This window comes from Rhodnius prolixus, unplaced genomic scaffold (assembly GCF_049639745.1).
Source record: "Rhodnius prolixus isolate KJV_2025 unplaced genomic scaffold, Rpr scaffold_4, whole genome shotgun sequence".
NCBI lineage: Eukaryota > Metazoa > Arthropoda > Insecta > Hemiptera > Reduviidae > Rhodnius > Rhodnius prolixus.
Window position 1 is genome coordinate 5,212,678 of NW_027411614.1, and position 11,907 is coordinate 5,224,584.

Below are 11,907 nucleotides of genomic sequence, written 5' to 3' on the forward strand. Positions count from 1 at the left end.
CAAGTGAATGTAAAATCTATGTTAAGATAAAATAGGTGTGCTAAACAACATAGGTAAACCAAGAATAGTAATTTTGAGCTAATAGTCGATTAAAAAAAAGACTAAAGAATTCATCAAAAGGGTTAGAAATAAATTTAAATACTTTTTACATTGATCAAAATTAAAGAATAACTAACACTGAACGTAGTCAAAAGGAAGCAATAATATTAATTTGTAAGTAATAATTAAATTATAACATGCTATTTTCCTGCAAGAATAATAAAAGCCTTACCTTGTTTAAAGAATATCCAATTTCATCAGCATTTCAATAGATCACGAGTCCAATAGCACTTGACACTTTTTAAAATAATTCGCATCACTTTTTACACTAAAACTGTATATCACGCACTAAGTATAACTTGAACTCAATTTATAAACCCGAACTTCACTTTAACACGCACTAATATTCACGTTAATAAAGAGACACCGTGAACGAGTTAAAGATGGCCGACGGTAACTGGCTAGGATGATCAGCTGGTAAGTGAAGGTTATCTAAGCAGCCACATCCATAGAGGAAGGTTACGGTCTGGTTAACCTACACTGTGTGTTCCCGACAAAGGTTCTAAGTTTAGATTTGCTAAAAAACATCTATTTATTTGCATACGTAATTTCTATTGAGTTTAAGTTATACTTAATGCGTTATATACAGTTTTAGTGTACATTTAGTACTTTTGTTTTTACATAGATTTTACATTAACTTCAGAAAAGTAGGAAGGTTAAGATAGATGTGTACCTGGCAAAGGTTCTCCCCACCCTGCCCTGCCCCGGGGGTGATTTAAATGTAAAATCTATGTAAAGACAAAATAGGTGTGCTAATAAATAGAGGTTTATTTGATTAAAGGTTTTTTTTTTAACCTCCTACTTTTATGAAGTAAATGTAACATCTATGTAAAAACAGAAGTAAATGTAAAATCTATGTAAAAACAGAAGTATTTCAGCGATCCTTATTTATAATATATGGTAAATTAAATGTAACATCTATGTAAAAACAAAATAGGTGTGCTAATAAATAGAGGTTTATTTGATTAAAGGTTTTTTTTTTAACCTCCTACTTTTATGAAGTAAATGTAACATCTATGTAAAAACAAAAGTAAATGTAAAATCTATGTAAAAACAGAAGTATTTCAGCGATCCTTATTTATAATATATGGTAAATTAAATGTAACATCTATGTAAAAACAAAATAGGTGTGCTAATAAATAGAGGTTTATTTGATTAAAGGTTTTTTTTTTAACCTCCTACTTTTATGAAGTAAATGTAACATCTATGTAAAAACAAAAGTAAATGTAAAATCTATGTAAAAACAGAAGTATTTCAGCGATCCTTATTTATAATATATGGAAAATTAAATGTAACATCTATGTAAAAACAAAATAGGTGTGCTAATAAATAGAGGTTTATTTGATTAAAGGTTTTTTTTTTAACCTCCTACTTTTATGAAGTAAATGTAACATCTATGTAAAAACAAAAGTAAATGTAAAATCTATGTAAAAACAGAAGTATTTCAGCGATCCTTATTTATAATATATGGTAAATTAAATGTAAAATCTATGTAAAGACAAAATAGGTGTGCTAATAAATAGAGGTTTATTTGATTAAAGGTTTTTTTTTTAACCTCCTACTTTTATGAAGTAAATGTAACATCTATGTAAAAACAAAAGTAAATGTAAAATCTATGTAAAAACAGAAGTATTTCAGCGATCCTTATTTATAATATATGGTAAATTAAATGTAACATCTATGTAAAAACAAAAGTAAATGTAAAATCTATGTATTTGAGCAATTCTTATTTATAGTTTAAGGTAAAGTAAATGTAACATCTATGTAAAAACAAAAGTAAATGTAAATTCTATGTAAAGACAAAATAGGTGTGCTAATAAATAGAAGTTTTTTTTGATTAAAGGTTTTTATTTTTAACCTCCTACTTTTATGAAGTAAATGTAAAATCTATGTAAAAACAAAAGTAAATGTAAATTCTATGTAAAGACAAAATAGGTGTGCTAATAAATAGAAGTTTTTTTTGATTAAAGGTTTTTTTTTTTAACCTCCTACTTTTATGAAGTAAATGTAACATCTATGTAAAAACAAAAGTAAATGTAAAATCTATGTAAAAACAGAAGTATTTCAGCGATCCTTATTTATAATATATGGTAAATTAAATGTAAAATCTATGTAAAAGCAAAAGTAAATGTAAAATCTATGTATTTCAGCAACTCTTATTTATAGTATAAGGTAAAGTAAATGTAACAGCTATGTAAAAACAAAAGTAAATGTAAAATCTATGTATTTCAGCAATTCTTATTTATAGTATAAGGTAAAGTAAATGTAAAATCTATGTAAAACCAATAAAGGTATGCAATTTTTCAAATTTAAGGTTTTCTTTATTTAGTTATTGTTCTACTTTTATGAAGGTTAATAAGTTTATCATGCAATATTTACAACGTATAAAATAATAGATAAGATTACCTGAAAAACAATCCTTCCCAAGTAGAGATTTCCTTGACTTCTTCATTCTCCAGAATAGACTTAATGAGAATCACCTAATATTTTCGGTTGCTGCATGTGAAGTAGGGTCCGTAAAGATAATTATTTCCAGATGATAGATGAGTATTACTAGGCTGCAACTTGGCATTGCTAGAAAAACCATGGGTTAAAGACAGCAAGCTCCTGACTGCAGTTTCTATCACTGTATTTCAACAGGCTATTAAACAACAAAATATAATCAAAGAGTTCTTACTTTAATAAACTGTAACTTATTCTAAAACAATAAAACTTATGCTGCCTAATAGATTCTGCATTTTCACAGACATCAATTACCAAAGCTTTATGCAATAAGACAAGATTTTTAGAATGATAATTTATGTTTATTTTGTGACCAAAATATGGAAAGCATAGAAAAGGTTTACATCCAGTAACAATAAACAAGCAAAACAAATGTGAGCAATTAAATTAAAGGTAACTTCATTAAAACACCTCCTTCAATATGAAATTTATCTGTAATAAAAGAAAGTATCATTTTGAACGAAACTGATTTGACTATTACTTGAAATTTCTAAAAATAAAAATCCAAAGTAATAATTTTCTGATTAAAAAAGGTGCTAAAAGTAACTGCCTATGCTTTCTAGCGGCGACTGCTAGAACTAAGATTGCCTTTATATAGTACCTGTGGTTTCAGCAGTCGACGCTAGATAGCATTGACAGCATTCACATAACTAACCTAAACTGGTAAACTTTTTAATTTCAATTATGTAAAAACAAAAGTAAATGTAACATCTATGTAAAAACAAAAGTAAATGTAAAATCTATGTAAAAACAAAAGTAAATGTAAAATCTATGTAAAAACAAAAGTATTTCAGCGATCCTTATTTATAATATAAGGTAAAGTAAATGTAAAATCTATGTAAAAACAAAAGTATTTCAGCGATCCTTATTTATAATATAAGGTAAAGTAAATGTAAAATCTATGTAAAAACAAAATTATTTCAGCGATCCTTATTTATAATATAAGGTAAAGTAAATGTAAAATCTATGTAAAAACAAAAGTAAATGTAAAATCTATGTATTTCAGCAATTCTTATTTATAGTATAAGGTAAAGTAAATGTAACATCTATGTAAAAACAAAAGTAAATGTAAAATCTATGTATTTCAGCAATTCTTATTTATGGTATAAGGTAAAGTAAATGTAACAGCTATGTAAAAACAAAAGTAAATGTAAAATCTATGTATTTCAGCAATTCTTATTTATAGTATAAGGTAAAGTAAATGTAACATCTATGTAAAAACAAAAGTAAATGTAAAATCTATGTATTTCAGCAATTCTTATTTATAGTATAAGGTAAAGTAAATGTAACATCTATGTAAAAACAAAAGTAAATGTAAAATCTATGTATTTCAGCAATTCTTATTTATAGTATAAGGTAAAGTAAATGTAACATCTATGTAAAAACAAAAGTAAATGTAAAATCTATGTATTTCAGCAATTCTTATTTATAGTATAAGGTAAAGTAAATGTAAAATCTATGTAAAACCAATAAAGGTATGCAATTTTTCAAATTTAAGGTTTTCTTTATTTAGTTATTGTTCTACTTTTATGAAGGTTAATAAGTTTATCATGCAATATTTACAACGTATAAAATAATAGATAAGATTACCTGAAAAACAATCCTTCCCAAGTAGAGATTTCCTTGACTTCTTCATTCTCCAGAATAGACTTAATGAGAATCACCTAATATTTTCGGTTGCTGCATGTGAAGTAGGGTCCGTAAAGATAATTATTTCCAGATGATAGATGAGTATTACTAGGCTGCAACTTGGCATTGCTAGAAAAACCATGGGTTAAGGACAGCAAGCTCCTGACTGCAGTTTCTATCACTGTATTTCAACAGTCTATTAAACAACAAAATATAATCAAAGAGTTCTTACATATTGATAATTCCCAGCCTACAGGGAAACAACTAATGAAAAATAGAAATATTAATTAACTTAAGGTACTTACAAGTAGTTGTAGATTTCAAGGAAGGAGTTGCCTATAAATCCATAGTGTTCTGCAACTTAGCCGATCTGAACTTCCTCTGCGTAATCAGTATTCCTCGGCATTGACTTGAAGATATTGAGTAAATCCAATAATGTGTGGAAACAGTAAAAAGTAAAGTAATGCCTACTTTTATAGGCGATATTTAAGTCAGACTACCAGATTAGGTTGTGTGGAAATAGACTGAAGTGGGTTTATTAAACGAAGTTTCTGTGATACGCACAACCTTGTACGGATGTTGATGTGAGTTTGAATTTGATACAGGGTACTCTAAAACCAGTTACTCAACAATTGTGCCTACAGATCTTATGCAAAGTTTAGAGAATGTTCATAGCACTTGTCCTTTAAAAAAAAATTGGTCTCGGAAACACAAACACATGTGAATTATATGTATCAGACATTATTATGTACTATAATACATTTATATGCATTCATACTTGAATTATAATTTTTCCTTAAACAAAATTAAAATACGGTAAAACCACTTTTAAATGGTATACAAACAAAAGAAACAAATCAGTTTCACAACGATTTTATAAAACTTGCAAGTAATATAAATCAAATATACTTCATAAGTTGTGTAAGAATATTTTACCTAACCATGTCTTAATCTTTTGAATTAGCACTTTTTATTTTGTGCCTGACTTTTTGGATTTTGTTTTTACGCTGGTAAGAATATATGTATACTTTTTGGTTAAACAAAAAAGTGTAACTGGTTATATCACGTGGGGTCCGTTACCTAATTAAATCGAATTTCTTTTTTTGTTATATTATGCTATTCTTTGTTATGAAAAAATGGGATGGAAGAAACTGCTTCGTTTCCCGCACAACAACAAAAACTACACTCAATGAACTGAACGAAGTTACAAGATGTGAGGTTATCTTTAGGTTTACCAAGTGAATTTTGTGCAACATATGTTCAAATAGTAACTTTAACAATAATCATAACATCCAAGAACTGATAATGATTATAAAATTAGAAAAATCTATTTATACCATGGATAAAACAACATATAAAGAAAATGAAAAATTAAAATTATTTATAAAATTTTCAGTTGGTCGAGGGGGGGAATAGAAATCATTTTCGAATAAATTTAACCATTCTTTTGAATAACTTTTTTTTACAATTTTTGACTAGAAGTAACTTAACAAAATAAGCTGTATAGCCTATTCGAAAACATACTATCGGACAAAACACTGTTTTTTTTTTCATTTACAAAAAAAGTTCGAATACACCACTAAACTTAAAATAAAGCAGAGATTGAATATACAAATCATGTTGCCCAAATGTAGAAAAAATAAAGCTTCAGAAATGAAGGAAAAAAGGAAACTATTAACTTCAATTAGCAACAAACTATTATAATTTAGGTATCACCGAATCTACTGCAAAGCAAGAATATAAAATGATCGCTCAAATTAAAAAAAAAGGTTCAAAAACGAAGTGAATAGTATCAAATATTAGCTGGCCCAACACCTATCAGACAAAGCAGAAATAGTACATAAATATTACCTCCTTCGAAATTAGAAAAGAAACTATACAAATAAAAAAGTAGGGATTCTCACTTATTATTATTAATATAATTTGGCTCTCTTACAATAAATACATGTAGCAGAGCTAGACCAAGCATAATAGATCGCTTGATTGGGAAAAACTACTTCAATAATGGATGAAATAGTGAGAAATTTCAATTAGAATGTTTAAATCTGAATATTTTTTTACCACCCATACCTACAGCAGAGCAGGATTATATTTAATAGGTCACTAACGGCGTTTGGTTGTGTGGACTCTCTAAGTTCTTTCCGACCGTCGAAGTGACATCTCGCTAACCATTACCCTACATCATTCTTTGAGAGAGGAGAGGTGATGAATGCTAAGAAGAAATAGATAGGTTACAGTTGGAGTGACGAGTAATGTCTCCCTCCTAAATCACTCAAGTCGTACTGAAGAAAATTTGTTGTGTTGACGTATATATAGGGAGGTTACAGCAATGCTACCTGCTAAGTGGCGTCCCTTACGGATTTTTTTGGAACTAATTTTGTAACCTTGTTTAGTGGCGCCCTTGACGGATTTTTTTTGAACTAATTTTGTAATCTTCTGTTTAGTGGCGCTCCTTGACGGATTTTTTGGAACTAATTTTCGATTTTTTTTTTATATTTATTTTTTTGATGTTTATTTTTTTTTTGATTAAATATTAAATGTATGAAACAAATAAGAATGCAAATAAATTTGGTTTTTGTTTATTCTGCTCCTAAATTATATATATGGACCTCCATATATATATATATATATATATATATATTTTTTTTTTTTAATAAAAGTAATATATTTATATAATCATAGGATTGTGACATAAACATGTATATTACATATTATAACTATACAATACAATCGTCTTTTCTATTTTAACTTCATTTGACGTTTGGCAGGAAGTACATTGGCTGGTATCAATCTGAAAATCATCATTATTCAACGAAACGAACTATAGACATGATTTTAATCTTCAATTAAAAAGAGCTTTATAACATGCAATTTATTATTAGAATTAATTTGATTGAAAATATATCACATTTATGATCTTCTAACATTATCTTTTTTCATGAAATTAATTTAGCTCGACTAAAAATAGATCAATTTAATTACAAACATATTCAGAATTCTCATTCACGTTTAAAGTTGAATTTTTCAATCAAATTAAAATCTACTTTCAACAAAAATTAAAACTTTTTTTTTTTCAGATTCTATGGGAGAAATTTATTTGAAAAATAAGTTACATATAAAATAGTTTGAAACGTATGAAATAATAAATAAGACTACGTGAAAAACAGTTCGGCACAGGCGGAGTGGTAGGCAGGAACATTTCCTTTTTTACACCAGAATAGACTTGCTGAGAAACACCTAATATAATTTATCTCATATTTATCGGCCTGTTGTATATAAAGGGCCCAATGGAGCTTTTAGATGAGAGCTGAGCATTTCTCGGCGCAATCTGGAAGTGTTGGAAAGCACGTGATCAAGACAGGAAGCTCCTGACTGCAGTGTCCATCATTGTGCTCATTTCAGCAAGCTACTAAACAACAAAATATATTCAAACTTATAGTTCAAACTTAAAATTTTATTTTACATAAGGGGCGTGCTCTATGTAAGTAGAAAACTTCATTTCATTATTAATTTATAAATTCTTTTAGGTTTTCCGATAAAAATATTCCGTAATACGTTATTCCGGATTATTTTGCTTCAACATTAATGAAATGATTTGTTGTGATAATAAGTAATTGGTATTTGTGCTGAATACTGTTTCTTAATCCTGTCAAGTGGATGACAGGGTCCCACAATTCCGCTCTGTCCAACGAAGTCAATACTAATAGAATAGAATAGAATAGAATAGAAAAGAAATTTATTATTCTGGGACAATTGTCCCCTAAGAATAAATACAGGTACAAATAGAGGCCTTAATAGTTTGGCCTGTGATTATAGAGAAATTAAATAAATAAATAAATATTTACAAAAGTGAAAATGAAAGTAAAAATAAAATAATAAAACAGCAGAAATTAAGGAAATGAATTAAAACAATTAGAATTTCGGAGGAAGCTGAATAGAAAGGAGATAACTGAATAGACGGGATTTAAAGATGGATAGGGTAGGAGCATGGCGGACAGATGAAGGCAAGGAGTTCCATAGAGAGGTAGCACGTATGAGGAAGGACTTGTCAAAGGATGAGGTACGGTGAGAGGGAATATAAAGATCAGATGAGCGAGATCTAGTGTTACGGGAATGGATGGAGGATTTAAACTTAAGGAGTTGAAAAATATAGGAAGGCCTTTGAGACTGGATGACTTGAAAAAGGAAAGAAGCCAAAAAATATTGGTGGCGTTAGACAGGAAAAAGCCACTTCAACTCATCGTAGCAGTGCGAAATGCGAGAGTCTCTGGAAATGCTGAAAATAAATCTTATGAAGCAGTTCATGAGGCGCTTAAGCTTAGCTTCAATATCACCAGATAGACCGCCATACACTAAACAACCATAGTCGAAATGGGGGAATATAAGAGAGGAAACTAGGAGTTGCCGGGTCTTAATTGGAAAAAGGTGACGGGTACTATTAAACTGCTTAAGGATATGGATGGAACGGCGAGAGATTTGGGAAACATGGTTTTTCCAGGATATCTGTGAATGAGTGAATACAGATAGAAATCTGATTAAAGTGACAAACTGAAAGTACCATTATCAATGGAGGGGGTTCAAATAAGAAAAACAAAAGTACGAATATACGAAGAGGTACATGCTGTAAGGATATGCCACAGGAAGTTAAGTGAACGTTTGAAAAATATATAATTACAGATTTTGGAAGAACATGATTCATCATTATCGCATAAACGTGTTGCTAACAAGATGTTATTTAGTTCCGTGCAACGCAGGGTTGCCCATATACGTTGGAGTCATTGAACAGAACAATTAGCCTGTTTAATAAAATTTTAAATCTGTATAAATGCATTGCGTAACACAGCTATATGGACGAAGATAGGATTAAAATTAAATATAATGAAAAACAAACAAACAAAAATCAATGAGGAAAACAGAATATTTATATCCAAGAGAATACAGTGCCGAAGGAGCTTAGCTTGTGAACACAAGCACACTGAAACATGGTGAAAAAGTGTATTCACAATTCAAGGACCATTAATAAAAATTTGATTGTCCATATATTTGGGAATCTGAACCTCCTTACGACAAAGGTACACAAAAAATCTAGGCAACCAAATTTAATCTCTGTGCTGAAATGCCTTCAAATTATGTTTTATAGCTCTACAGTGATGGATCGATCGAAAAACAATGAGTTCAGAGACAGAAATAAGTCTGAGAAAAGACTTCGGGAGAGTGTCAGTTATGAAAATAAATTAAGACCATCCTGTTAAAAAGTAAAGGTTAAAAAAAAAGAAGTTAATAAATTAAAAGTATGATGAAAAAACAGCTACACAGACCATTGAAAAAAGTAAAAGGAATGAGTCAAGACACTTGTTGAATCTATTCTCAATCTTTATGCAATCTGAATAATAAACAGTGACTTTCTTCTAAAATTTATGTAAAACTAGGTTTTCTAAAACATAACTAGTTACATTCTTTGAATTGGTTAAAAATTTGTCAAGAAAGATTACATTTTTAGATCTAATTCTTTATTAAAAAATCTCTTTGAAGAGAAACAGTTTTAGAACATGATTTTTCTTGCAAAACCAATCGATTGCATGGTGAAAGAAAAACCGAATTCGATTTAATATTCTTGTAACAGCAATGCAATTATGCTTTGTAAAGCTTGTAATTTTCGCTCACTTAACAGGGAGAATATTAGCATCAGCACCATTATCAATTTTAAAATTCACTATCATACCTGTAATTATGAGTAAGTTCTTCAGACTTACTGCCTCTACGGCACAGAAATCACTTCTTCAATAACAAAGTGCCTTCTCATTTACGGAATCAGTCTTTTACAGCAAGTTATAAAATAATTTAGTTTTCCACATAAATTCCATTTCTTTTTTAAGCTAGGCACTTATTAGGCTGTTGCCTAAATCCTCACCAGCCACAATTACCAATTAGCCCTACGATGAAATCAATATAAACGGTGGCCTCATTAGTTGTATCACATCTTCTTGTCTTATTACGTGCTTACCCAAAAAGTAAACAGATACTCAATAATATTGTAATCCGCAGTACTGTCTAGCAATTTCTGATAATGTTGCTTGACATCTCTATCAACTTGTAAGATCAGATCTGGATCTTCTTACCTCTTCAATACTGTGTGTAGGATGATCCGTACAACGCTTAATGTATGTTATATAGTAATTAACTTCTCGGGGATTCTGCACAGTTAGCCTCTGACATATCAATCAACAATTAACGGAAAAGTCTCCTCTTGTAGTGATGATTTTAAAATTAGAAACCTGCTACAACATTCAAAGATTTCGATCTATGAAACACAAATGAATAACACAAAAGTAGAATTAGAAATACGATCAGATGATCACACACAGATTTATTTTTCTTGGCCAAATCATCTATTTAATAATTCACGACACACTGGACGTTAAGGTTTACAAACTACGTTCAACCATGTTAAAAACACTCCAACGAAACGATACTGATTAGTAGGCAACAGCCATCTTTAATAATCAGCTTATAACCTCCACCTTCCAAAGTCATAACATACACATAGAACCATTAATTATATTAGAATAATTTTTCTAAGAAAAAGAGGTATGACATTGCGAAGAGGAAAGAATTAAATATGTTGTAATTTTTAGAGCTCGAAAGAAAACTTCGTGTGAGTCTTGAACCTCTTTCTTGACCCTTACATTGTTCCAAAAGTTTAATCATAGCTATTTCCTCTAAGGCTGGAAACATAGTGGAGCGGCGAGCAAAGCGGCGATGATAGCGAAGAGCGAAGCGGCGAAATCAAACACAAGTTAACATATGGGACCGCGCATAGTGGCGAGCAAAGCGAAGATAGAGCAACTCTATCTATTTCTAGTTTTTGTTTTTGCCGCTGTGCTCTTCGCTATCATCGCCGCTTTGCCCGCCGCTCCACTATGTTTCCAGCCTTACATTGTTCCAAAAGTTTAATCATAGCTATTTCCTCTAAGGCTGGAAACATAGTGGAGCGGCGAGCAAAGCGGCGATGATAGCGAAGAGCGAAGCGGCGAAATCAAACACAAGTTAACATATGGGACCGCGCATAGTGGCGAGCAAAGCGAAGATAGAGCAACTCTATCTATTTCTAGTTTTTGTTTTTACCGCTTTGCTCTTCGCTATCATCGCCGCTTTGCTCGCCGCTCCACTATGTTTCCAGCCTAAGGAAGCTGTATCTTCAGAAGTAATAATGCTAACGTGGGATTATTTTGACATCAGATCATACGAAGTAACTAATTCTAGATCCTAGTCAGCCGCAGCAAAGTTACTTTCATTTACGCCTTTTTACTCTTACACTCTTTTAGACGATGCCTAATTGAAGAATCAACAGGGAAACACATTTTTTCATTAGACGATTCACAACACTCAAAGCCATTGCTTTATGTAGGAGGGGCGCTTTTTCACTTTTAGATATGAAAATATGATCTATTTGTTATTACTAAATTGTTTTTCTAATGAAAGATGCTATTAAACCTCGATACTTTGGTTTATTAAGGTGGTTGCAATACCAGTATCAGTGCTGCACTCTAACTGCAGTATCAAATCACTAGGCTACTATGAATTAATATAAAAAACAGAACCAACTTGATTAAAAGATGTAATAACAAAGGAAGGATCTAGTTTCCTTTAAACAGAGTGGTAAATAAATAATTATGA

General features: G+C 30.3%; 1 long non-coding RNA gene across 1 annotated transcript; it reads right to left on the reverse strand.

Moving 5' to 3' along the window:
* Positions 1-2,340: 2,340 nt before the first annotated feature.
* On the reverse strand, positions 2,341-5,751 carry LOC141456126 (uncharacterized). The gene is made up of 3 exons (XR_012459618.1): positions 4,536-5,751; positions 4,192-4,426; positions 2,341-2,740 (listed from the first exon to the last, which is right to left on the reverse strand). It is a non-coding gene; the product is annotated as an uncharacterized lncRNA (long non-coding RNA).
* Positions 5,752-11,907: the final 6,156 nt, after the last annotated feature.